The sequence below is a fragment of the Symphalangus syndactylus genome, chromosome 12, assembly GCF_028878055.3.
Source record: "Symphalangus syndactylus isolate Jambi chromosome 12, NHGRI_mSymSyn1-v2.1_pri, whole genome shotgun sequence".
Taxonomy (NCBI): domain Eukaryota; kingdom Metazoa; phylum Chordata; class Mammalia; order Primates; family Hylobatidae; genus Symphalangus; species Symphalangus syndactylus.
This window is the reverse complement of record NC_072441.2, coordinates 72545857-72572890: the sequence shown is the minus strand read 5'-3', so window position 1 is coordinate 72572890 and position 27034 is coordinate 72545857. Positions and strand designations below refer to the sequence as shown.

General features: G+C 44.0%; 1 pseudogene; it reads left to right on the top strand.

Moving 5' to 3' along the window:
- Positions 1-26156, top strand: part of LOC134734849 (neuroblastoma breakpoint family member 4-like) — a 29762-nt pseudogene extending 3606 nt beyond the window's left edge.
- Positions 26157-27034: the final 878 nt, after the last annotated feature.

The window sequence follows — 27034 nt, the reverse complement described above, 5'->3', positions numbered from 1 at the left end:
AGCAAACACATTCAAAAGCTAGCAGAAGGCTAGAAATAACTAAAATCAAAGCAGAACTGAAGGAAATAGAGACACAAAAAGCCCTTCAAAATTTAATGAATCCAGGAGCTGATTTTTTGAAAAGATCAGCAAAATTGATAGACCATTAGCAAGACTAATAAAGAGGAAAAGAGAGAAGAATCAAATAGATGCAATAAAAAATGGAAAAGGGGATATCACCACCGATCCCACAGAAATACAATCTACCATCAGAGAATACTACAAACACCTCTATGCAAATAAACTAGAAAACCTAGGAGAAATGGATAAATTCCTTGACACATACACCCTCCCAAGACTAAACCAGGAAGAAGTTGAATCTCTGAATAGACCAATAACAGGCCCTGAAATTGTGGCAATAATGAATGGTTTACCAAGCAAAAAGAGTCCAGGACCTGATGGATTCACAGCCGAATTCTACCAGAGGTACAAGGAGGAACTGGTACCATTCCTTCTGAAACTATTCCAATTGATAGAAAAAGAGGGAATCCTCTGTAACACATTTTATGAGGCCAGCATCATCCTGATACCAAAGCCTGGCAGAGACACAATCAAAAAAGAGAATTTCAGACCAATATCCTTGATGAACATTGATGCAAAAATCCTCAATAAAATAGCGGCAAGCCAAATCCAGCAGCACATCAAAAAGCTTATACACCACGATCAAGTGGGCTTCATCCCTGGGATGCAAGGCTGGCTGAACATAAGCAAATCAATAAATGTAATCCAGCATATAAACAGAACCAAAGACAAAAACCACATGATTATCTCAATAGATGCAGAAAAGGCCTTTGACAAAATTCAACAACACTTCATGCTAAAAACTCTCAATAAATTAGGTATTGATGGGACATATCTCAAAATAATAAGAGCTATCTATGAGAAACCCACAGCCAATATCATACTGAATGGGCAAAAACTGGAAGCATTCCCTTTGAAAACTGGCACAAGACAGGGATGCCCTCTCTCACCACTCCTATTCAACATAGTGCTGGAAGTTCTGGCCAGGACAATCAGGCAGGAGAAGGAAATAAAGGGTATTCAATTAGGAAAAGAGGAAGTCAACTTGTCCCTGTTTGCAGATGACATGATTGTATATCTAGAAAACCCCACTGTCTCAGCCCAAAATCTCCTTAAGCTGATTAGCAACTTCAGCAAACTCTCAGGATACAAAATCAATGTACAAAAATCACAAGCATTCTTGTACACCAATCACAGACAGAGAGCCAAATCATGAGTTAACTCCCATTCATAATTGCTTCAAAGAGAATAAAATACCTAGGAATCCAACTTACAAGGGATGTGAAGGACATCTTCAAGGAGAACTACAAACCACTGCTCAATGAAATAAAAGAGGATACAAACAAATGGAAGAACATTCCATGCTCATGGGTTGGAAGAATCAATATCGTGAAAATGGCCATATTGCCCAAGGTAATTCATAGATTCAATGTCATCCCCATCAAGCTACCAATGACTTTCTTCAGAGAATTGGAAAAAACTACTTTAAAGTTCATATGGAACCAAAAAAGAGCCCGCATCGCCAAGTCAGTCCTCAGCCAAAAGAACAAAGCTGGAGGCATCACGCTACCTGACTTCAAACTATACTACAAGGCTACAGTAACCAAAACAGCATGGTACTGGTACCACAACAGAGACATAGATCAGTGGAACAGAACAGAGCCCTCAGAAATGATGCCGCATATCTACAACTATCTGATCTTTGACAAACCCGACAAAAACAAGAAACGGGGAAAGGATTCCCTATTTAATAAATGGTGCTGGGAAAACTGGCTAGCCATATGTAGAAAGCTGAAACTGGATCCCTTCCTTACACCTTATACAAAAATTAATTCAAGATGGATTAAAGACTTAAATGTTAGACCTAAAACCATTAAAGTCCTACAAGAGAACCTAGGCAATACCATTCAGGACATAAGCGTGGGCAAGGACTTCATGTCTAAGACACCAAAAGCAATGGCAACAAAAGCCAAAATTGACAAATGGGATCTAATTAAACTAAAGAGCTTCTGCACAGCAAAAGAAACTACCATCAGAGTGAAAAGACAACCCACAGAATGGGAGGAAATTTTTGCAACCTACTCATCTGACAAAGGGCTAATATCCAGAATCTACAATGAACTCAAAAAATTTACAAGAATAAAACAAACAACCCCATCAAAAAGTGGGCAAAGGACATGAACAGACACTTCCCAAAAGAAGACATTTATGCAGCCAAAAAACATATGAAAAAATGCTCATCATCACTGGCCATCAGAGAAATGCAAATCAAAACCACAGTGAGATACCATCTCACACCAGTTAGAATGGCCATCATTAAAAAGTCAGGAAACAATAGGTGCTGGAGAGGATGTGGAGAAATAGGAACAGTTTTACACTGTTGGTGGGACTGTAAACTAGTTCAACCATTGTGGAAGTCAGTGTGTCAATTCCTCAGAGATCTAGAACTAGAAATACCATTTGACCCAGCCATCCCATTACTGGGTATATACCCAAAGGACTATAAATCATGCTGCTATAAAGACACATGCACACGTACGTTTATTGGGGCACTATTCACAATAGCAAAGACTTGGAACCAACCCAAATGTCCAACAACGATAGACTGGATTAAGAAAATGTGGCACATATACACCATGGAATACTATGCAGCCATAAAAAATGATGAGTTCATGTCCTTTGTAGGGACATGGATGAAACTGGAAATCATCATTCTCAGTAAACTATCACAAGGACAAAAAACCAAACACCGCATGTTCTCACGCATAGGTGGGAACTGAACAATGAGAACTCATGGACACAGGAAGGGGAACATCACACTCTGGGGACTGTTGTGGGTTGGGGGAAGGGGGGAGGGACAGCATTAGGAGATATACCTAATGCTAAATGACGAGTTAATGGGTGCAGCAAAACAACATGGCACGTGCATACATATGTAACAAACCTGCACATTGTGCACATGTACCCTAAAACCTAAAGTATAATAATAAAAAAAAGAAAAAATTAAACAAAAAAAAGAGAAAAAGTTCAGATTAAAATAAAAAGTTGTCATCATGAATTTGAAAAAAAAAAAAAAAGAATGGGAACCACCCAGCAGCATTCAGTATACTCAAAACGGTGTGCCATCACCACCCCACTTACCCTTGGTGAGAATCGCCTCCTGACTGACTGCAGCTTCTCATTCTTTCACTCAATCAATGTTGCCGTCTCAACCCTGTCATTCTTTTCTTCTTTTGTCTTTTCAATTCACCCATCTGCACCTGGCCTCATTTCTGTATATGGCTTTGTATCTAGTCACTGTAAGATGCACTATGTATATTTTCACATGGAAATGTCCATGGCCAGAGTGAGGAACTGAAATGTTGTCTTTTTGTAACTGACTTAGGAAGACACCTACTTTTGTTTACAGAAGACAAAGATGAATGGAACATCATTGAGGATCTTACAGGAGGCCTCTCTGATATAGAGGAAGCCTGTAAACCATTTTCTATTCTTTCTCTTGGCCACAGACATTTCTTTAAACATGTGCTGACCTTCTGCTTGGAGGTCTCCTTGAGGACATTGCCTCAGAAATCTCTATTGCAATATTAGAACGGATCACTCATCCCTTTCTGCTGTTAAATTTTCTCTACTATCTCACCTTAGGCAATATAAAGTCCTGGTTCACTCTCAGGAATGAGAGCTGACCCAGTTAAGGGAGAAGTTATGGGAAGGGAGAGATGCCTCCCCGTCATTGAATCAGCATCTCTAGGCCCTCCTCACTCCGGATGAGCCTGACAACTCCCAGGGTCAGGACTTCCGAGAACAGCTGGCTGAGGGGTGTAGGCTGGCATGGCACCTTGTCCACAAGCTCAGCCCAGGTAAGGTGGCCACAGGCCCTGATGACCCAAAACCCCAGGGTTATGAGAGACTCCAGACCTCCATACTTCCACAGTGACAGTTGTATCGGTGGTGTTTTTTTCCACTAAACATATGTGGCCATGACATGACCAGGACTTCCTGGGTAAGAGCAGAGATGGGAAACCCATGGAGCTGGAGGTCACAGTATTGCAAATGTCCCTCCTTCCTTGATGGAAGGCGGTCTTTGGAGCAAGAGGCATCATCCATTTAGTTTTAAAGGACAGGATGGAGGCTATGACAGAAGCATGCTTGTTAGAGTGAAAAGAGCCCTGGACTAAGAATGCAGGTTCCCAGGCTATGTCTTCAGCAATATTCTTAGTAACTGTTGGTGAGTGATTGATTTATCTTTCCTGGGTTTCTGTCTCTCAATTTGCAAAGGCAGACACATTGTCTGTTGCAAGTGTCTCTAGCATTCAAATGCCAGAACACTTATGACTGCTTTCCAAAATGAGATAGAGCCCCTCGCTGTGTGGTGTTGGAGAAGGCCCTTGGTGTGGTGGCATTTGGTAGTAGAAAGTGCTTCAGACTGGAGCACTCCCCATGCAGAGAATGTCCCTCAATAACACAGCAGAAGCCACATGGAGGGCCATTGAAGTCCTCTGATGTGTAGAGGACTGTGAGGCAAGTTTATCTGTCCTCTTCTAAGATAAATAAATAGGTTCTAAATGTGAACTGTCAAGGGACACCAAGCCTGTGCCTGAGAATCAGATCTGTGGCAGGATGGGGGAGACAGCTGCCCAAGTCCAGAGAGAGGCTGCACAAGCCTCCAGTGATACGGAGAGCAAAAGGTCTTTTCAATGTTTGGCCACATCTTGATGGTGACCCTCCAGATCAGAAATGCATTGGCTGATGGATCAGGAAACCATGCCAAGGCATTTTGTTAAAGATAAAACATGAGGGCTTTCAGTACAATGCTGACCCGTACATAGATGTTCATGTCTCTTTGCACATTGGACTGACTGCGCTTGCAGAGTGTGAAGTGGGAAATATCTGAATGAACATTTCTGTATTTGCAGAAAATGATGAAGATGAGGATGAAAATGATAAAGCTGAGGAGGTTGATAAAGTACAGGAATCACCTGTCCCCAGGTAAGACTGAATAATCAGGAGTGGGTAATGGGTGGTAAAATATGGAAAAGGTCTCAGCAAGAACACAAGAGAGGTGAAGGTAGTCACAGATTCCAGATGCAGGATAAAGAAAGCTGCAGAGTGCACTGACTTTCATGTGCTCACCCAACAAGGAAATAGCCCTGTTAACATGCTTGTCCTTTGTCTCCATGGTACCTGTAAGCATGACCCTCGATAAACTCACCAGCCCCAGGGACTTCCTGCACACACAGAGAAGACCTGTTCCCCCTTGTTGTGAAAACCAGGAGGAGGTGCAAAGCTGCTTTCTCCACGGTTGTCTTTAGGTTCTTTTTGGGTAAGATAAATAGCAAAGTGGCAACAAGCAGAGGAATTAGGAAGTATCTAACAAATTTAAACACCAAGAAAAGTACCTGGACAAAAAAATTTACATTTTATGTCACAGTGTTAAAATAAAAAGGCCTAGAAGGCACACCATGTCTGGAGTCTATAATGGGTCCAAAGCCCGCATTCCCTTGGCCACAGTATGTGAAATTCAACCCAGCTTAGACACAGGGTGTGGCAGCTGTTGTGTTTCTCTGTGTGTACTGTGTGTACCAGGCAGGGATAGCTGAGTCTTCATCCTCCTCAGCTCCTATCTGTCCAGTGCAATGAACACCAGCTGCTCTCTTCCTCTGTGGCTCCCATGGCAGCCATGCTCTGTTGCAAAGAGAAGAGGATTGCATGTTCCCTCTCAATGGGAACCTCCTGTTTGCTTTCTGGAACCACTCTCTTATGCCTCCTGTCAAAACCAGCTAGAACTCCCTGGGATCCAATCCCTCTGTGTTTAATCTTCTGTCATCTCTATCCCACCTGGCTCATCAGGGAGGTGCAGAAGGCTGAAGTAAAGGAAGTCCCTGAGGACTCACTGGAGGAATGTGCCATCACTTGTTCAAATAGCCACGGCCCTTGTGACTCCAACCAGCCTCACAAGAATGTCAAAATTACATTTGAGGAAGACAACGTCAACTCAACTCTGGTTGTAGACAGTGAATCCTCTCAAGATGAATGTCAGGATGCTCTAAACATTCTCCCAGGTAGCCTCTATTTTCCTTGTGTCTCATACCTCTGTCTAGGCTATGGAAGATCAATTCTGAGGATGGGCTGTATACACCCATATTGGTTTGAGTCAGAAACTAGGATGGAGCTAGGTGCGGTGACACACGTATAATCACAGCACTTTGGGAGGCCCAGGTGGGTGGATCACTTGAGTTCAGGAGTTCAAGACCAGCCTGAACAATATGGTGAATCCCATCTTTACAATAAATACAAAAAATTAGCCAGGCATGGTGCTGCATGCCTATAGTCCCAACTATTCAAGAGGCTTAGGTGGAAGAATCGTCTGAGCCCAGGAGGTAGAGGCTGCAGTGAGCCGTGAGTGCACTGCTACACTCTAGCCTAGGTGACAGAGCAAGACCCTGTGTCTAAAAGAAAGAGAGAGACAGAGAGAGAGAGAAAGAGAGAGAGACAGAGAGAAAGAAGTGAAAGAGCAGAGAGAGAAAGAGAAACTAGCATGGAATATTAAAAACAGATACCGGTGGGTGAGAGAGCTTTCCTGTCCTCCTTGGCCCATGTCATGCCTTTGTCATCCTGGCCCCAGTATCAGGTTATTGGAACAGAGGCAGGTGTGATAAAGCCATAGCTACCTGTGTACAGGAGGAGTACAGGAGGTATCTGTCAGGCCTCCTAGCTCAGTACCTATGTCTCTTGTCAGCTGCAGTGGTGTAATTTGTGTCTCTGAACAATGTCCATGGAGTTTCTCTGCCTGTCTGAGGCCACTGACAACCTTGTCCATTTATTTGAAGATGTTGTTTCCCTGGTTTCACTCTCCTCATCTCCAGTCTGGATCTACTTTAAGCCAGCTTATCTTAGCTACACAGTCAACTGAAACCAGGATGTCAACACTTCTATGTTTATCTTGCTTATAAATTTCCATAAAGCAAGGCTGGGCCCTGAGTTCTTCACCCCATGAGTGGCCACTCTTTCCGTGTAGCACCACAGATTTCTTTTCTTTCCTTTTCTTTTTTTCGTGGTGGAGTCTCACTCTGTCACCCAGGCTGGTGTGCAGTGGCGTGATCTCAGCTCACTACAACTTTCACCTCTAGGGTTCAAGTGATTCTCAGCCTACTAAGTAGCTGGTATTTCCAGTGTGCACCACCATGCCTGGCTAATTTTTGTAGTTTTAGTAGAGGTGGGGTTTCACCATGTTGGCCAGGCTGATCTTGGACCCCTGACATCAGTGATCTGCCCCCCTTGGCCTCTCAAAGTGCTGGGATTAAAAGCATGAGCCATCCCGCCAGCCCCACAGATTCTTTTTAAAAAAAAGTTGTTAGAATTCATCCATCAATTCAGTTTTCTATATAAATTTCTCTAACCATTCATTGACCATGATATATGAAGAGATAAATCAGTATTGCAGCAACACTTACGGAAAGTTGTTAGGGCAACTTTTGAAGATCTTAGGGAAAATGTTTTAATTGTTTGTGCTGACTTAGGGCAGAGGATATAAGATTAAGATCTACCAGATGAGGGAGATTTTGTCCCATGGATCTGAAAAGCAGGCTCATCTACTTCTGACAAGACTTAATCTAGGGCACATTAGAGCGTTCCTGTCAGAATATCACATTCTTACACTGAGAATATTTATGTCCTTGTGCTATGACTGGACACGGATTTGGTCTTGTGTGAAGCGTGATTTGCTTACTATGACCTGCTCTTATGAATTTGTTTACAGAAAATCAAAATGATGATGAGGAAGAGGAAGGGAGAGCACCAGTGCCCCCCAGGTAACTCTGTGGATTTGTGGGCTGTTAGTTCAATAGTGACACCTGGAGACTGCAGATCCAGGGAAAAATAGAAAGTGACAAACAGAACTGCCTCATCCATTCATCCAACTGCAAATTATTTGTTTTAACAATGCTGTCTTCCTGATTGTGGTACTTGAGTAGGTTTCTATTTCTTTGTTTTTTTGTTTGTTTGTTAGTTTTTGAGACAGAGTCTTGCTCTGTCACCCAGGCTGGAGTGCAGTGGCATGATCTCGGCTCACTGCCAGCTCTGCCTCCCAGGTTCATGCCATTCTCCTGCCTCAGACTCCCGAGTAGCTGGGAATACAGGTGCCCGCCACCACACCCACCTATTTTTTTTTTTTTTTTTGTATTTTTAGTGGAGACGGGGTTTCACCGTGTTAGCCAGGATGATTTCGATCTCCTGACCCCGTGATCTGCCTGTCTCGACCTCCCAAAGTGCTGGGATTACAGGTGTAAGCCACAGTGCTCGGCCAGGTTTCAATTTCTTAATCCCCCTCTTGCATAGGAACATGCAATCCGTTGAGCCAGGTGAACTCATCAAACTCAGGGATGTCACCTGTTCTCTCCCGTGTGGTTAATCCAGAGTGAGATGCATGCATGCTTTCTACGTGTTTGATGTCAGCATGTTGGCAAGTATTTCATTACAAAACAAGGAAATTATAATTTATGTCAAAATACTTTAAAAATGGGCTTTGAAAAGACAAGATCTGTGTATCTGAAATGCCTGAAGTGCTGTGTTTAGTTGGGTGCTGCATGTAAACATCAGCACATTTAGGCATGGGAAGCAAAGCCCTGTGTCAGTTCTCTGCACTGCAAGTCATGATCGCAGTTTATAGAGGGAGTCTGGGTCCTCCTGCAGCAGCTCATTTGTGGCAACCACACTGAGCACCTGCTGCTCACGTTTGCTCTGTCCCCAGGGCAGTCACACTCCACCCCACATTTGGAAGCATTGGTTTTTCTCTCTTGGAGGAGACTACCCCTTTGGTTTCTGTGACCACTCCCTTTTGTGTCCCATGAAATCACTTGAGATGCTGTGGTGTATAATCCCTCTTGTCACCCCTATCCTGTCTGGCTCCTTGGGAAGCTGCAGGAGTCTGAAGAGAAGGAAGTCCTGCAGGACTCCCCGGAGGAAAGTGTTTTGACTTCTTGTAGTCACCATGATATGTCCCAATCTTACCAACCTTGTGAAGGCACTTTCTTGGCACTGGATGAACAGAAAGTTTGCTCTGCTCAGGATGTAGCCAGCGAACACTTCAATTCCAAAGGGGAGGAAACCCCACTTGGCTTCCCAGGTAGGCTTCCTATTCTTTGCACCCCACAACCTGTCTAGAATGACAGATGCGGTAACTTCAGGTGGACCCTATACTCATATACTGGTTAGAACCAGGCTCTAGGATTGAGTTTGAAGAGGGCATCCCATGAGTCAGAGAGTTGTTCAATCCTAGCCCAAAGTCACATGTCGTCTTTCATCTTTGCCCCACTAGCAAATCACTGTACCCAAGGTTGACCTGACAAATTCGCATGCACTCCTGCAGCCTGGGTGCAGGATTTATCCGTCAGTCCTCCCAATTTAGATTGAATCTGTCATCTCACATGGGATCTTCTACTTTTCCCTCCCAACCAGTCTGAGTTTCTATGCTGTCCAAGGCCATTGGCAGCCTTTTCCATATTCCCAGAGATGTCATTACCCTTGTTCCCTTCTCTCAGTTTAGACACTCTCTCTTTTTAGTTGGCTTGTCTTAGCTAAGAAGTCTCTGAGTACCAGAACATGAACACCAATATTGGACTCTCTATGTTTCTCTGAAAGAAGGCTGCGCCCTGGAACTCCCTACCAGATGAAAGGCCATTGTTTCTGCACAGCATGAGAGATTCTTTTGATTTAATCTATCCATCTAAATGTGAATTCTACAAAACCACCAACAGTAACTTATCAGAAGGAAACATGCTGAATACTGCAGTAACCGTCGTAGAAACCATTGAAGTGGATCCCCAGAATCTCTTAGTAAAAAGGATGCATTTAACAGTTTGCTGTGGCTCAGGACAGAAGGGACTGTGATGATGACCTGTTATGTTAAGGACATTTCCTCCATGGCTCGGGAAAGTAAACCTAGTGACTTCTCACAAGGCTCATGCTGAGGTCTCCTGGAAAGTTCCTCTCACAACAGGCTGCTATTACACTGAGTATATTTATGCCACTGTGTAGGTTTGGACACAAGTTTGTGCATATATGAATGGGATCAAGTTCATGTGACAGGTTTTCTCTTATTTATTTGCAGAAAAGCAACATGGTCTTGAAGAGGTGAAAAGACAAGAAACAATTGCTCCCAGGTAATTGAGAAAAGTCAGGAACTGTCAATTCAGGGGTGATAGCTATAGGACTCATAACCACAGAAAACCAGAAAGTCCTGAATATATGTAATTAATCCCTTCAGCCAACCAGAAATGATCCTTTTGAACGTTTTATGTTTTTATTGTGATACTTGTATTATTTGTCATTTCTTATTAACTTCTTAAGTTCAGTACACAAAACCAGTCCAGCTGGTGAACAACTAATCAGTCACAGAGATTTCCTGCAAGCAGATATGTTCTTCTTATGGTTTCAACCATCCTGAGATGCGTGTCTGCTTTCTGCTGGTTTTGCATTAGCACAGTGGTGGGTATCTCATGGCAAGAAAACTTGATGGAAAAATTATTATTATACCATGCCACAATGTTGAGAGAAAGGGGACTTGATGACATAAGATTTTGGGGATATTATAATGCCTCAAAATCTGTGTTTACTTGGCCACTATGTACAAAATTCAACATCATTTAAGAAAAAAGAATGAAGCCACTGTTACGGGACATGATAATCAGTAAGTCATGACTGTACCATACAGAAATGCTCAGTCTCCTTCCTCAGAAAATCATAATCTGGCCAATTCACGGAGTACCTGATGCTTCTCTCTCTCTCATCTCTCTCTTTCCTTCTCTCTGTATTGCTCACCTACCCCATGGCAACCACACTGTGACCCACCAAGAAGAGGAGAATATTTAACTCTTTAATGGGTTGACCATTTGCTTTTTGTGATCACTCCTTCGTGCCTCACATGAAATCCAACTAGGGCTCTGAAACTTTTGGGATTAATCTTTAGTCGTTCCTACCCTGCAGGGTCAGCAGGGAATCGCTGAGGGTGGACAAACATGAAGTCCCCCAGGAGTTACTGGATGGATGTTATTTGATTGCTTCTGTTCTTCCTGACCTGACTCATTCCTGCCAGCCTTATAGGAGAACCTCGTACTCTTTTGAAGAAAAGCAAGTCAGCTTGGCTCTTGTAGACAGTGAGTACTCCATTGTGAACATGATAAATCTCCAATTGGTGCCCCAGGTCGACTTTGTAATCCTTGCACCTCGCACCCCGGCTGGACTAAGACGTGTCATTGGTGTGGGATGACTCATAGACACAGGTTGATATGCTGGTGCTCAGCAACACAGGCTGTAATGTTGGCTCTCCTGCTGCGCATCTCCTGTATGGCCTGGTTCCTGACAGGCCATGTATCAGTACTGGTCTGTGGCCCAGGGATTGGGGGCCCCTGTTCTAAATCATCAAAACCTGAGTATTTGGTGAAGAAAGCTGAATATTACAGTCTCTCTCCTACAATGCAGTTTAACTATTTACCTAGAGTCTGTGGGGAAAAGGATTACTTCACTGTTTGGCCAGAGTCGGAATGGAGGATGTTGGGATGATGGCCTACTAGCACAGGGAGATTTTGCCTCATGGCTCAGGAAAGCCAACAAGCCAGTTCTCTCGAGACATGACATTACGCCTCTTGAAATATGTCTCTCGCAGTATCCTGTTCTCACACTGGGAAGTTAGATGTCTCTGTGATAGGATTGGACAGTAAATTGGACATGTGTGCAGGGGAATTAGCTTAATGTGACAGCCCTGTCTGAATTTATTTGTAGAAAATCTAAATGACCGAAAGAAGATGGAAGACCAAGAACTACTGTGCCCCAGGTAAGTCTCAGATACTGTAGACTGTTCATTCACTGTTGACAGCTGGAAACTCCAGATCTAGGTAAAACAGAAAGTGCTATCTGTCTGTCTGTCTATCATCTATCTATCTATCTATCTATCTATCTATCTATCTATCTATCTATCTAATCTATCTATCTATCCTTTCAGCTAGTCACAAATTATCCCTAGTCATAAGGTTGTCTGTTTTCATGGTGGTACCTGCATAGGTTCCAATTACTTCCTCCCTCTTACATTTAATAACCTGCAGTTGGTTACTCAGGTCAACACACCTGACTAAGGAGTCCCTGCAATTGTCCCTTCTCTCTTGGGTGCGGGGCCACAACCAGTGTGATGCAGACTTGATTTCGGCTTGTTTCTCCTTATCATGTTTTAGGACTTTGGCAATAGGAAAAGGAACTAAAAAAAATCATAGCCTTTCACTATATTGAGAATAAGAGGCCTGTCTGAAGGCAAAAGGTTTTGGAGTCTAAAATTCCTCTAATGCTATATTCATGTGGCTATTGCATATCAACTTCAACTCATTTTATGCAAAACCACTGAAGCCACTGCTTTAGTAATCTCTCCATACTGTGTGTCATGAGGGTGATAGTAGAGGACTTCCTTTCTCCCTCCCCATCACCTTACAATCTGGCCAGTTCCCTGAGCACAGCCCCACAACCCTTTGGAAGCCACACTTGATCCCACAAATTAGAGGATACTTTTCCTCTTTTTAAATAGATTCCCACCTCTGATTTCTGCAACCACTGTCTCAAGCCTTCCACCAAATTCAGCTAGAATTCTGTGGCACCTGATTGTCCATGGATTAATTTTTAGACCTTCTTACCCCAACAGGCTCAATAGGGAACTGTCAGAGGTGGAGGAGCATGAAGTCCCTCAGGAGGCATGGGATGAAGCTGACTCCACTCTTCCAATCCTTCCTAATCTGACTGGCTACTACCAGTCTGATATGAGGAGTGCCTTGCATTCATTAGAGGAACAGCAAGCCTGCGTGGCTTTTGATGTAGACAGTGAGTACTCCGTTGTGAAGGTGATATAAGTCCCAGGTGGACCCTAGAATCCTTGGGCCTCCCACCCCTGGCTGGGCTGAGAGTTGTCATCACTGTGGGCTGGACCTAGATATATATGTAGATTTGCATCACTCTGGAGTCGAGGCTGAAACACAGATGTAAGGTGGGTCCATGAGCTTTGGCCTCTTCCTAGTCTCAGGCCATTCCTGTGGCATCCTGGACCAATTGTTAGGATGCTGGATCTCAGGCAGGTGTGAAAAATTCACACCAATGTATGCAGCACATGCCCAACAGGTGTCTGTCAGGCCTCTTAATCTGAATAAACTTTGTCTTGCCAGCTATTGTGATCCTTACAAGTTTCTTTTCCCAACCATTTTCCTTCAGGTTCTATGCCTGCCCAAGGCCAGTGGCATCTTTGACTACATTTCTGTTAAAGATATTACCCAGATTTCAATGAACCAAGTCTCATTCTCTGTGTCTTCGATGTTGCCCTGTCTTAGCTGAGCAGTCCATTACCTTTTATGTTTGCAGAAGCAAGACTGGGCCTTGTCACTCCTAGATCCCATGAATAGCCAATGTTTCTTTTTTTTTTTTTTAACTTTAAGTTGTAGGGTACATGTGCACAATGTGCAGGTTTGTTACATATGTATACATGTGCCATGTTGGTGTGCTGCACCCATTAACGCGTCATTTAGCATTAAGTATATCTCCTAATGCTGTCCCTCCCCCCTCCTCCCACCCCACAACAGTCTTCTCACTCATAGGTGGGAATTGAACAATGAGAACACATAGCCAATGTTTCTTTGTAGCACCAAAGATTCATTTTGATTCAAGAGTCTGTTGATTACCCCCTTCATTCTAATTTCAGTGTCTAACATCCTCGCAACCATGAACAATGTGGGTGTTTAATGAGAGAAGGCTAGATATTGCAGTTTTCCGCTAGAAAGCAGTTGGGATATTTGCTTTGAATTGGTGTAAAAAATATTGCATAACTGTTTGCACAAAATCAGGAGTGATGATATTGGGATGATGATCTACCAGAACAGGGAGATTTCACCCCTAGGCTCAGGGAAGAAATCCAGGGCACCTCTCTCATGACAGGACCTCAGGCCTCCTGGAATATTTCTCTCACAGGGTTCTGTTCTCCCACTGAGGAAACTGATGTTCCTATGTTAGGATTGCACAGTGGATTGTTTGTGTGTGTAGGGGAACCTGCTTAATGTGTCTGTCCCTGTCTGAATTTATTTGCAGAAATTAGAAAGGATCAAGAGGAGCTAGTAGGCCAAGATCCACCATGCCCCAGGTAACTCTGAGGAATCATGGACAGTTAATTCCGTGTTGATATCTGGAGACTCCACATGCAGGGAAAATCAGAGAGTGTGCTGAATATATCTGTTTCATCTGTTCAGCCAACCATAAAATAGCCATGTTCATAATGTTGACTCTGTTCATTGTATACCTGTATTTGTATTTTCTCCTTATTAATCCCTGCCAATTGTACTAACCTGCATTCAGTTGACTCTGTTGAACTGATAAGTCACAGACATTTTCTGCAGTCCTCTTTTCTGTTCTTTTTGCTTAAAGTGAAGGTGAGGTGCATATCTGATGGCTGCCTCTTTGATAATACCATGTTTGCAAGTATTTGATAGCAGGAAAGTGAGTGAAAATTACTCACGTCCTGCTACAATATTGAGAGCAAGGGATAAGGATGCACTAACTGTCTGTGAAGACTTAAGAATGTGTATTCATTTGGCCACTGATGCTAATTTCAACAAAATATATGTAAAAGTGCTGAATGCACTGTGTCATGGCAGTTTCGCACAGGGATTGTTCCAACTCTTTCTTCCCCAGCTCATTGTCTGCCCAGTGCACTGAGCACCTGCTGCTCTCTGTCTCCTGCCGAGACAGGGAAGCATCATTGTATCTCTCTGAGGGGACTGTCTTTTGCTTCCTCTGGCCCATCCTGTGGGCCTTCCTATAGAACCAGCTGGGTGCAGTGGTTTTGTTTCTCTCTGGTGTTTATCTTATGTCGTCTTTACCCATCAGGCTGAGATGGGAGCTGCTACAGGTGGAGGAGCAGGAGGTCCCAGAGAACTCCTTGGATGAAGTTTACTTGACTCCTTCAGTTCCCCATGACCCGTATGACTGCCACCAGGCTTATAGTGGCACCTTGTACTCATTGGAGGATCAGCTTGCCTGCTCTGCTCTGGATATAGCCTGTGAGTACTCCAGCCTGAAGGTCACAAAGCCCCACTATTCTCTTAGGCAGCCTCCTTCTGTTTTGCTTTCTGCAACTTGTGCAGCTGAGACAGGTCATCCCTGCAGGCAGGCCCTGTATACTGAGCTTGTTTTGAATCTGGCTCTTGGATCTAGTTTTAAGCACAGACATCCACGAGGTAGAACATCCCCTTCTCTTGTCCCAAGTGACTCATCCATCACCTGGCATCTTCTCACAAGAGCAGACTGTGGGTATCCAAACAGGACAGAGAGGGGAATGATGAGGGGTCATTGCAAAATCTTGACAACAGTAGCTTACCTGGAGAAATTTTTATAACAGTCCTTTTTTTAATTTTATTATTTTATTTTATTTTACTTTAAGTTCCAGGATACATGTGCAGAATGTTCAGGTTTGTGACATAGCTATACATGTGCCATGGTGCTTTGCTGTACCTATCAACCCATCATCTGGGTTTTAAGCCCCGCACACATTAGGTATTTCTCCTAATACTCTCCCTCCCCTTTCCCCTCAACCCCCGACAGGCCCTGGTGTGTGTTGTTCCCCTCTCAGTGTCCATGTGTTCTCACTGTTTAACTCCCATTGAGGGGTGAGAACATGCAGTGTTTGGTTTTCTGTTCGTGTGTTAGTTTGCCCAGAATGGTGGTTTCCAGCTTCATCCATGTCATTCACCCTGCAAAGGACATGATTTCATTCTTTTTTATGGCTGCATAGTAACTCATGGTGTATATGTTTCACATTTTCTTTATCCAGTGTATCACTGATGGGCATATGGATTGGTTCCAAGTCTTTGCTATTGTTAAGTAGTGCTGCAATAAACATACATGTGCATGTGTCATTATAGTAGAATGATTTATAATCCTTTGGGTATATACCCCGTAATGGGATTGCTGGGTCAAGTGGTATTTCTGGTACTAGGTCCTCGAGGGATTTCCACACTGTCTTCCACAAGGGTTGAACTAATTTACACTCCCAGCAGCAGTGTAAAAGCATTCCTATTTCTCCACAGCATCGCCAGCACCTATTGTTTCCTGACTTTTTAATGATCTCCATTTTAGCTGGTGTGAGATGTTATCTCATTGTGGTTTTGATTTGCATTTCTCTAATAACCACTGATGATGAGCTTTTTTTCATATGTTTGTAGGTCATGTAAATGTATTCTTCTGAGAAATGTCTGTTCATATCCTTTGCCCAGTTTTTATGGGGTTGTTTGTTTTTTCTTGTAAATTGAAGTTCCTTGTAGATTCTGGACATTAGACCTTTGTCAGATGGGTAGATTAAAAAAATTTTCTCCCATTCTGTAGGTTGCCTGTTTATTCTGATGATAGTTTCTTTTGCTGTGGGGAGGCTCTTTTGTTTAACTAGATTCCATTTGTTAATTTTGGCTTTTGTTGCAGTTGCTTTTGTTGTTTTAGTCATGAAGTATTTGCCTACAGCTATGTCCTGAATGATATTGCCTAGGTTTCAGGTTTTTTATGGTTTTAGGTTTTACATTTAAGTCTTTAATCCATCTTGAGTTAATTTTTGTGTAAGATGTAAGGAAGAGGTCCAGTTTCAGTTTTCTGGATATGGCTAACCAGTTTTCCCAGCACTATTTATGAAATAGGGACTCCTTTTGCCATTGCTTGTTTTGGTCAGGTTTGTTGAAGATCAGATGCTATCATTTTTTTTTTTTTTTTTTTTTTTGGAACTTTTTTTTTTTTTATTATACTTTAGGGTTTTAGGGTACATGTGCACAATGTGCAGGTTTGTTACATATGTATCCATGTGCCATGTTGATTTCCTGCACCCATTAATTCGTCATTTAGCATTAGGTGTATCTCCTAATGCTGTCCCTCCCCCCTCCCCCCACCCCACAACAGTCCCCGGAGCGTGATGTTCCCCTTCCTGTGTCCATGAGTTCTCATTGTTCAATTCCCACCTATGAGTGAGAACATGCGGTGTTTGGTTTTTTGTCCTTGCGATAGTTTACTGAGAATGATGTTTTCCAGTTTCATCCATGTCCCTACAAAGGACACGAACTCATCATTTTTTATGGCTGCATAGTATTCCATGGTGTATATGTGCCACATTTTCTTAATCCAGTCTATCGTTGTTGGACCTTTGGGTTGGTTCCAACTCTTTGCTATTGTGAATAGTGCCGCAATAAACATACGTGTGCATGTGTCTTTATAGCAGCATGATTTATAGTCCTTTGGGTATATACCCAGTAATGGGATGGCTGGGTCAAATGGTATTTCTAGTTCTAGATCCCTGAGGAATCGCCACACTGACTTCCACAATGGTTGAACTAGTTTACAGTCCCACCAACAGTGTAAAAGTGTTCCTATTTCTCCACATCTTCTCCAGCACCTGTTGTTTCCTGATTTTTTAATGATGGCCATTCTAACTGGTGTGAGATGGTATCTCACTGTGGTTTTGATTTGCATTTCTCTGATGGCCAGTGATGATGAGCATTTCTTCATGTGTTTTTTGGCTGCATAAATGTCTTCTTTTGAGAAGTGTCTGTTCATGTCCTCTAAGATAGGGCATCTCTCTTTTCTGAAATTATGTTGCTAACTGCATGCCCTGAGCAGTGCCCTTATCTCTTTTCTGGCCACCGACATGTGCTTGCAGTCTTGCTCAATTATTTTGGAGGCCTGTTTCATGATTTCTGTGTCCCAAGCTAGATTCTCTATTTTAGGGGCCCCCAACTCCCTAAAATAGTGTTGGGCCATGACGCACAGGAGGTGAGCAGCGGGTGAGCAGTACTGCCTGAGCTCTGCCTCCTGTCAGATCATCAGCAGCACTGGATTCTCACAGGAGCTTGAACCCTATTGTGAATTGTGCATGTGAGGAATCTAGGTTGTATGCTCCATATGAGAATCTAATCCCTGACCATCTGTCAGTGTCTCCCATCACCTCCAGATGGGACCAACTAGTTGCAGGAAAACAAGCTCAGGGATCCCAATAATTGTATATTATGGTGAGTTGTGTAATTGTTTCATTATGTGTTACAATGTGATAATAATAGAAATAAAGTGCACAATAATGTAATGTTCTTGAATCATCCCCAAACCATCCCCCCTACCCTGGTCCGTGGACAATTGTCTTCAATGAAACCGGTCCCTTGTGCCAAAAAGGTTGGGGACTGTTGTCTACTTCATCTGAGGTGGCTTCCCTCCACTGAAGCTGTCTAGTGTCCCTTCCTCCAAGCAAGGCCATGGCTTGCATCCTCTGTAGAGCTCTAGTAGTTTTTTACATGTGTGGGATTGTAGTTTCAACCATGTGTTGGTTTCAGTGCTATGTTCTTACAGAAACCATTGACAACTCATATACCTGATGAAGTGCTGGCCTAAATGATGAACAAACCAGACTGGTTCCCATCCCCATGATCTCCAGAAAACCCTTCCTCTGAGCAAGTGCCCCTTGAGATAGCAGCTTCACAGGATGTATATAGAAAAACAATCCAATATTCATTTCTTCTTGCTTATTCTATATTTTTTTTTTTTTTACTTTTTTTCTGGGAATGTCATGTGGAATGTTGGGAGTTTTTTTTTTTTTTTTTTTTTTTTTGAGACGCAGTTACTCCGTCACTCAGGCTGGAGTGCAATGCTGTGATATCGGCTCACTGCAACCTCCACCTCCCAGGTTCAAGCAATTCTTGTGCGTCAGCCTCCTGAGTAGCTGGGATTACAGGTGCTCGCCACCACGGCCAGCTAATTTTTGCCTTTTGAGATGGAGTCTCGCTCTTGTCGCCCAGGCAGGAATGCAGTGGCGCGATCTCTGCCCACTGCAACATCTGCCTCCTGGGTTCAAGTGATTCTCATTAATGAAACTCCCAAGTAGCTGGGATTACAGGCGCCCATGATCATGTCTGGCTGATATTTGTATTTTTAGTAGAGATGCGGTTTCACAATGTTGGCCAGGCTGATCTTGAACTCCTTACCTCAGGTGATCCACCTGCCTTGGCCTCCCAAAGTGCTGGGATTACAGGCATGAGCCACCGTGCCAGGCCTAATTTTGCCTTTGTAGTAGAAATGGGACTTCACCATGTTGGTCAGGCTGGTCTCAAACTCCTGACCTCAGGTGACCCACCTGCCTCGGCCTCCCAAAGTGCTGGGATTACAAGCATGAGCCACCGTGCCTGGCCTGAGTGTTGGGAGTTGTACCTATCAAATTATCTTCTAGTAAGAGCAAGTAACTCTGTGATGTCCCCCAAAATATATGAATATGTTATAATGAAATTAGCAACAATGCCAGATGCAGTGACTCACTTCGGTAATCCTAGCACTTTGAGAGGTCGAGGCAAGTGGCCTCCTTGTGCTCAGGAGTTTGAGACCAGTGTGGGCAACATGGAAAAACCCTGTCTCTACAAATATTAGCAGGGCACGGTGACACACACCTGTAGTCCCAGCTACTCGGGGGGCTGAGGTGGAAAGATCATCTGAGCCTGGGAAGCTGAGGCTGCAGTGAGCTGTGATTGTACTACCACACTCCAGCCTGAGCAACAAAGAGACCTTGTCTCAAAAAAAGAAAAAAAAAAGAAGAAAGAGAGAAAAAGAAAAGAAACTAGCAACAAACATGTTGGCCTCTACCCTATTTTGGTGTCTTTCATGTTGGGACCATCCCCTTTCCTGTTTTCCATTCCTCCCTGAGTTTCAAAGATGCAAAGGCTTTCTCAGGATCACAGCGATTCATGAAACAGAAATAAAATACACGTTGACTTTGCATCTGCTGTATGCCAGGCACCTTGCTAAGCAACCTCTGTCCTTGCTGTATCTCATTCAGTGCTCCAGGGACACTTCCAAGTGGGCGGTGGCATCTCTATGTTAGAGCTGAGGATGCCGAGGCTCAGAAAGGTCCACTCACTTGCCCAGGATGTCTTGACTAGTCGCGGTGGGACCCCGAGCCCCATATCAACCTGACTCCAGAGCACAGTGGCTGTCATTTCTCTGTTGGTGGGGTAACGTGTCAGGGCTGAGCCGACATGGGTGCTCACCCTTTTCTCTTTTGTAGAAATTAATTTGGAATAATTATGAGTTGAAACAGAAAAGTTGCTAGCCTGGTACAAACAACTCCTGCAGCCTCTGGCACAGATTCCCCAAGGATGAATACCTCTGTGCACTTTGTCTGTGAGCAGAGCTAGTGGCTCCTCCAGTCCCTCCAGGGGGACCTACAGCTCCATGAGGTTCTCCCTGGAAAATCACAGAGGGGAAGAAAGGTCTTAGTCTATCCCCAGCCCCTGTCCCCAGGGTTTCTACTGTCAACTTGGCCATCCTTGAGTCCCCATAAAGCTGCATGGCTCTGTCTCAGGAACAGCCCAGCCAGGACAGGGCTCCTACAAGGAGGAAGGGAAATGCTCAGACACATGTCTCAGAAGTGAGATGCCTCTGATATGGGCAGGCTGTGCCAGGGCATCAAGAAACATGGCCTGGTGAGGCCACAATCATCCATGCAGACGGGCCCGAGATGAATGAATGCACCCTTCAGATTACACAAGGATGTATCCTACGTGTGGGTTCATGACAATAATGTGTGAATAGTGTGCACAGTGCACAGCCCTGACCCCAGCTGTGGTTTCACAAGTGATCTGCTCCATCCATCCTCTCCCTACAGAGGAAAGCTTGGTAGAACCAAGGAGAATGCAACCTAAATTATCACTTGATCTATTATTGAGCACTTTTTCCCACCTGCCCAACTAACAATACTACAGTACTTTAGAAGTTTGAGAAAATGCTGCAATAAACATACATGTGCATGTGTCTTGCAGCACTATTCACAATAGCGAAGAGTTGGAACCAACCCAAATGTCCAACAACGATAGACTGGATTAAGAAAATGAGGCACATATACACCATGGAATACCATGCAGCCATAAAAAATGATGAGTTCATGTCCTTTGTAGGGACATGGACGAAACTGGAAAACATAATTCTCAGTAAACTATTGCAAGGACAAAAAGCCAAACACCGCATGTTCTCACTCATAGGTGGGAATTGAACAATGAAAACTCATGGACACAGGAAGGGGAACATCACACTCCAGGGACTGTTGTGGGGTGGGGGGAGGGGGGAGGGACAGCATTAGGAGATATACCTAATGCTAAATGACAAGTTAATGGGTGCAGCAAAACAACATGGCACATGGATACATATGTAACAAGCCTGCACTTTGTGCACATGTACCCTAAAACCTGAAGTATAATAATAAAAAATTAAAAAAAAGAAGTTTGAGAAAATGTTTTCCCTTTTCTCCTGCAAATGCAAAGAATATTCAAAGTAGAAGTTTAATAAGACTCAGTAGTCTAGAAAAGAGGGATAAAATGACATGACAAAGTCAAGTAGTGATAATTAAAAACACTCCTAGACATTGATTCTAAATAGCAAGTGCAGAGGATCAGAAAGAGAGACCTGTGTTTGTTTGCCCAGTCTTCACCAATGATATTTGTTGTTTCAGGATGTTTTTCTCATTTGCCCAGTATGAACGATCTTAAAATCTTAGAGTGTCCTAAGTAACTGATGGTTAATGATCAATAAACTGTACCCTGACTAACTAAGGAGGCCGCACCAAGCCAAGAGAAGTGCTCCTGGACAAAGATCCAGAAGCTGGAAGGCACCCTGTGCAGGGCTGGGCCAGGGAGCGGCCAGCCTGACTCCAGGAGAGAATCTGTATAAGGGAGTGGTGGGAGGTGATGCTGGATAGGATCATGGGGCAGAAGACAGAAGGAGCACAAAGGCAGGGTGAGCGGGGAGAGTCACGCAGTGGGCAATGGAGAGAGAGTTTTCAGAAGCAGAGTAGGAAAACGGAAAGAACAGGGCTTTTGGGTGATAAATTGCTAGTGGTATAATTGCTAGTGTGGAGATGGCAGAATCAGAGAAAGCAGTTGGGGGGTGTATGAAGCCAGGCATCAGTGATGAGTCTGATACACTGTCCTCTCAGGAAGACAAAGGAGAACAGATACACGGAAGGCATTTTTAAGAAAACTTAGAGAAACCTTGGTGAGAATGAGGATGTGCAGAGGGGAGGAGAGAGAGGAGCCCTGCAGCAACGTGGATCAGGCCCTGAGGGCCCCGTCCCTCTTCTGAGACTGATCTAGACTGGTGTGAGTCCACGGGAAGTCTTTCCTTAGTCCACTTTCTGAGAGTGTGATTTTCTCTTCCTGTGGAAATAGCAATAATTTTTATGAGGGGGTACTGCCCAGACCCCACTGGAGGAGTGGGTAAGATGAGGATTGTGCTCGGTGTTGCCTCCCTACAGAACCGCACATGCTGATTGATAATACCTGTGGCCCCTAAGTGTCCATGAAGGGACTAGTCCCTCTACAACATTGCGTATGGCTGCGGACACCCACTATATGGCAATAAGATGTATATGTGTGGGCAGGTGGTAAAACCATTTTAGGCAATGTGAAATTCAAAATGTTCCAGAACCCTGAAAAGTTTTCCTCATTTAGTATTTGGGCTACAGGATACCAGCCCCCTTTTCCATGGTTCTTTCCCAAAGCCTGGCAGCTCTAACTCTTGCCCTGTTCTTATACCCCTATGTGTGGAGAAAAATAACTCCTCCTCTCCTATGCTCTGAGGGCTCTCTAGAACTTTCCCTCTAGGCCACTGGAAAGAGATAAATAATGACAGAATAATTGGCATGACCTTGTTAGCCAATCCAAACCCTTCTGGGCTGAAGCAGGGGTATTTCACTTAAGGGACACCCAGCCTGGGCACCTGCCATCTCAGCATCCCCAGGCACAGACAGGAAAGGTGACCATGCCTACATTTACACGATGTCTGTCTGTGTGGCCTGGTCCACTGGGTGGCTTTACTGAGAGGCAGGCACATCGAGGATAGGTGTTCTGGGTATGCTTAACAAATGGAAAACTGAGGTTGCTCCTACTGAAGCCCCTTCTCTTTCAGCTCCCACCCAGGAAGCTGATCCCCACAGGCCTTGGAGTGGAGACATCAGCCACCACCTGTCAGAGGTGCAGGCTTCACAGGCACAGCTGCAGCCAAGCACCCTGGTGCCCAATTCTTTGTGACTACAGCTGGATCAAGGGTTTGACTGTGGCTATGGCTTAACCAGAAAGGGCATTTCCTCCACCACCTGCAGTTTCACAGCTAACGCTGATCCTGGGAACCAATGGCCTTTCCAAGGGAGGGAAGGAAAGTGGGACCAGAAAGCTCTAATCCAGGTGTTGGTGGTCATGGTACTGTGGGTAGAGGAGACAATGGGGCCTCTTCATGCTCCCTCAGAGTCAAGTTGAAATCCACGATGCTGGTGAGCAAGTGCCTGGGGCTTAGGATCAAATTTGCTCTCAGGTCCTGGCTTTGCCACTTTCCGGTTGCTCACTTTGGCCAAGGTTTTTGTCTTTTTGCTATTTACATCTCAGTTCCCTCATATGAGATACCTGAAAAATAGTATCTACCTGCCTCATTAGAGTATTAATTATGATAATTTCCAGAGGGCTAGATTCAATAACAATTGCTCAATAAACCTATGAATAGATAATATCGAATCCTTTTCTCTTTCTGGCAAATTCACTTAGAAAGTTACTTCACATGCGTTGTTTCATCTGAGGTAGAGCAATTGTTCGGATCTCTGCTTTCTAGGGACCCCTCTTCCTTTCCTTTCTCAGAAAGTCTCCTTTGCCAGTTTGCTTCCTCTCCTTCCCCATACCTCATGAGGCCAATTTTCCCTTATCAGACACTTTCGATAGTAACCTATTAGGCACATTCAGTAAAAGTGTAAATCCTGGGCCCACAAGTCAGTCTCCTGACATATCCAGCTTCTTCTGCTTTTTCTGTTGTTTTTGAAATAAAAGGGCAGCTTTCACTTGGAAAGTGTACAAGTCAGTCTCTCTAATGAAACTCCATTTACTTCATCATCTCCACTCACGTCCATGGCCATGTCCTCAGTTTCCTTCTCCCAGGGATCCACTTCTGCACAGATTTCTTTAAAACCCTAGGTCGTGTTCATCCTTACTCTCTGTCCCACTCAATATCTCCTCCTGGAGCCCCCAGGGCTGCCTGGTGCTCATCTGTCAGGCAATGCCCTCAGCTGAGGAATAAGGAGACCCATGTCCTCTGGAGGAGGGAGGGTTACATGAGATAACCAGCACCATCTGGGTCCGTGGAGAGGACACGTGGAAGACGCTCAGCGAGTGTCGGGGGTTGTGTAGTCCCTGATACATGCCGTGATAACTTCAAGTATTTAAACTGATTTATTCCTACTGGAATCTCTTTTGTTTCTCCATGGATTCCCACACCCCCAGACAAGAATCACCCCACTGGCTCAGACACACCCTCTCTTGCTCATTTTCCCTGGAGTCTAGAGCATGAACCAGGCTCCAGGTAAGAGGACAGAATGAATGCCTTTTGTTTTATGTTCCTTCACCTGGTGATTTCTCCTGGCTTTCCAAGTGGTCATTTGTCTCTCACCATACTTTTTCTTCTCAATATTCTCATGTTCCTATTTTTTCCAATGTTTATGGATGAGAATAGTGATTATACTGTTACATTCAATATCTCCCAAATCCCTGTATAATATTTTTTCATTAGATTAATATATATAGATATATGCATTTATGTCATTTGTCACATATAGTAAGCATATTTGTGTGTATGTTATATAGGGTGTATATACATGCAGTAGATCATATAATGGTGCAAGTTTTGTAAATTCTCCAGATTTTGTCTCCTTGGTTCTTTTCTCTCATCAGCTGCTGTCACCTCTGTCTGATCTCACCTCTGTGTCCCATGGGCTGCTGCCCTGCCAGGCCCTGCCATCCCCATTTCCTGTTTGAGCTCAGCTCTGATTTAACTTTGATTTTGCTTGATTTTTATAATCTCTTCCCTCCCAAAAGCACAGTCTATATACGGTGTGATTTCCTTTCTTTATCTACCTGTAATCTGTTTGTGTTTCTTAATCCTATGTTTTTTGAATATTTTTGTGGATTGGGAGTGTCTTTGCTTCCTGGCAATCTTGTCATTGCTGGGTAATGTGAGAAAGATCAACAAAAAAGAAAATATCAAAGGGACTCCATTGGCTTCCCCTCACCCTTTGGATGCCACTTTTCCTTCCTTGATGTTCTTTGGGTAGGAGAGTCACAGTAAGATCATCAATGCCAGTGGATCCCATTGTCTGTGGTTTTATTTTCAGAGCTGGGTTTAGAGCCTTCCCTTGGAATGAAGAACCCTCCCCATCTGGAAGGTGATGGTCTTGAAGGCTCAGCTGACAACATATATGGGCATCAAGTCATTGGCCACATTCACGCCTCAAGTGTCCTAAAACCGAAAATGATCAAAAGAAAATTGCCCTTCAGCAAGTGGAGACTGGCATGCAGATTCCCTGGCCTGCAAGCTTAGAGTAGGAAGGTAATCACACCTATGGCTCTTAATGGCCTTCACTCCTTATTTCTCTGTCTATGATGAAAACTCATTCTCCCACTGCTTTTCTCTTCCCTACTTGTGGGTATTGTCTGAGGCCCCTGGTGCTTCTCATATCCAGGGTTCTTTCCATAATCTGCTCTCCTGCTCCTTCCCAAAAGGCTGGGACATGGAGTTGTAAGGGGATGGGTTTCTTTGCAAAGGGCCCTCTCCTTCTACAGCCCTCTGCTTCTGAGTGTGCATGGTTGATGCTGAGCACATTCTCCCTGGGAGGTGTGAAAAGCCATCACTCTGCTCCGGACAAAGGGGATCAGGAAGAAAGGGGCTGATGTCATCAGCTGCTGGTTGGGCATAGGCAGGTCCCTATATCTGCACTCCAGGCTGACTGGAAGTTCAGGGGTGTTTTCTTTTCACTTGTGGATGGCGCTTGCCTCTTCAGCCAACCTGAGGCTCAGGCTTCAGCTCATCCTCCCAGCAGGAGCTCAGTTTGCCCCTGGGCTATCACCACTTAGCAATCCCTCCAGACTCAGCCATCAGCAGGACCTGACATAATGCTCTTTTCATTTTTTCTTTCCTCTCTCTTACAGATTCCAAATACTGCTGGAAGGATGAAAAGGATGAAAGGATGTCACAAAAAGTAGCTTTTCCACTTGATGAAAAAAACTAAAACAGCAAAGCAAGTTCAATTCCAAACACAGAACTGCAGGGGTCCTTCACTGAGGATTGAATTTTAGACACAGAATGCTCTTGATGATTGCAAACCACTAGACTCCTTTGATTTGAGAAACCACAATTCATCCCATTTCCACTTGAGATGAATACCCAAGGAGACCAATTCCCAGATGGACAAACAGCATTGAGAGGCCTTAGCCCTGCTCCTCTCAATTCCATCCTGTAGAGAACAGGAGTCAGGAGCTGCTGGCAGGAGACAGCATGTCACCCGGGACTCTGCCGGTGCAGAATATGAACAATGCCATGTTCTTGCAGAAAATGCTTAGCCTGAGTTTCATAGGAGGTAATCACCAGACAACTGCAGAATGTAGAGCACTGAGCAGGACAACTGACCTGTCTCCTTCACATAGTCCATGTCACCACGAATCACACAACAAAAAGGAAAAGAGATATTTGGGGTTCAAAAAGATTGAAAAGATAATGTAGCTACATTTCTTTAGTCATTTTGAAGCCAAAGTATCTCCTCATCTTTTTGTTGTTGTCATTGATGGTGGTGACATGGACTTATTTCTAGAGGACAGGTCAGCTGTCTGGCTCAATTGTCTTCATTCTGAAGTTGTCAGAAAATTTCCTCATGATTAAATTCAGCCTAAATGTTTTGCCAGGAACACTGCAGAGTCAGTGCTGTGAGTTTCCTACCTCAGCCCATCTGCGGGCAGAGAAGGTCCAGTTTGTCTATCACCATTATTGTGCTATCAGGACTGGTTACCTGGTTAAGGAGGGGTCTAGGAGATCTGTCCCTTGTAAAGACACCTTATTTACAATTAATTTGGAAAGTAGCTTGAAA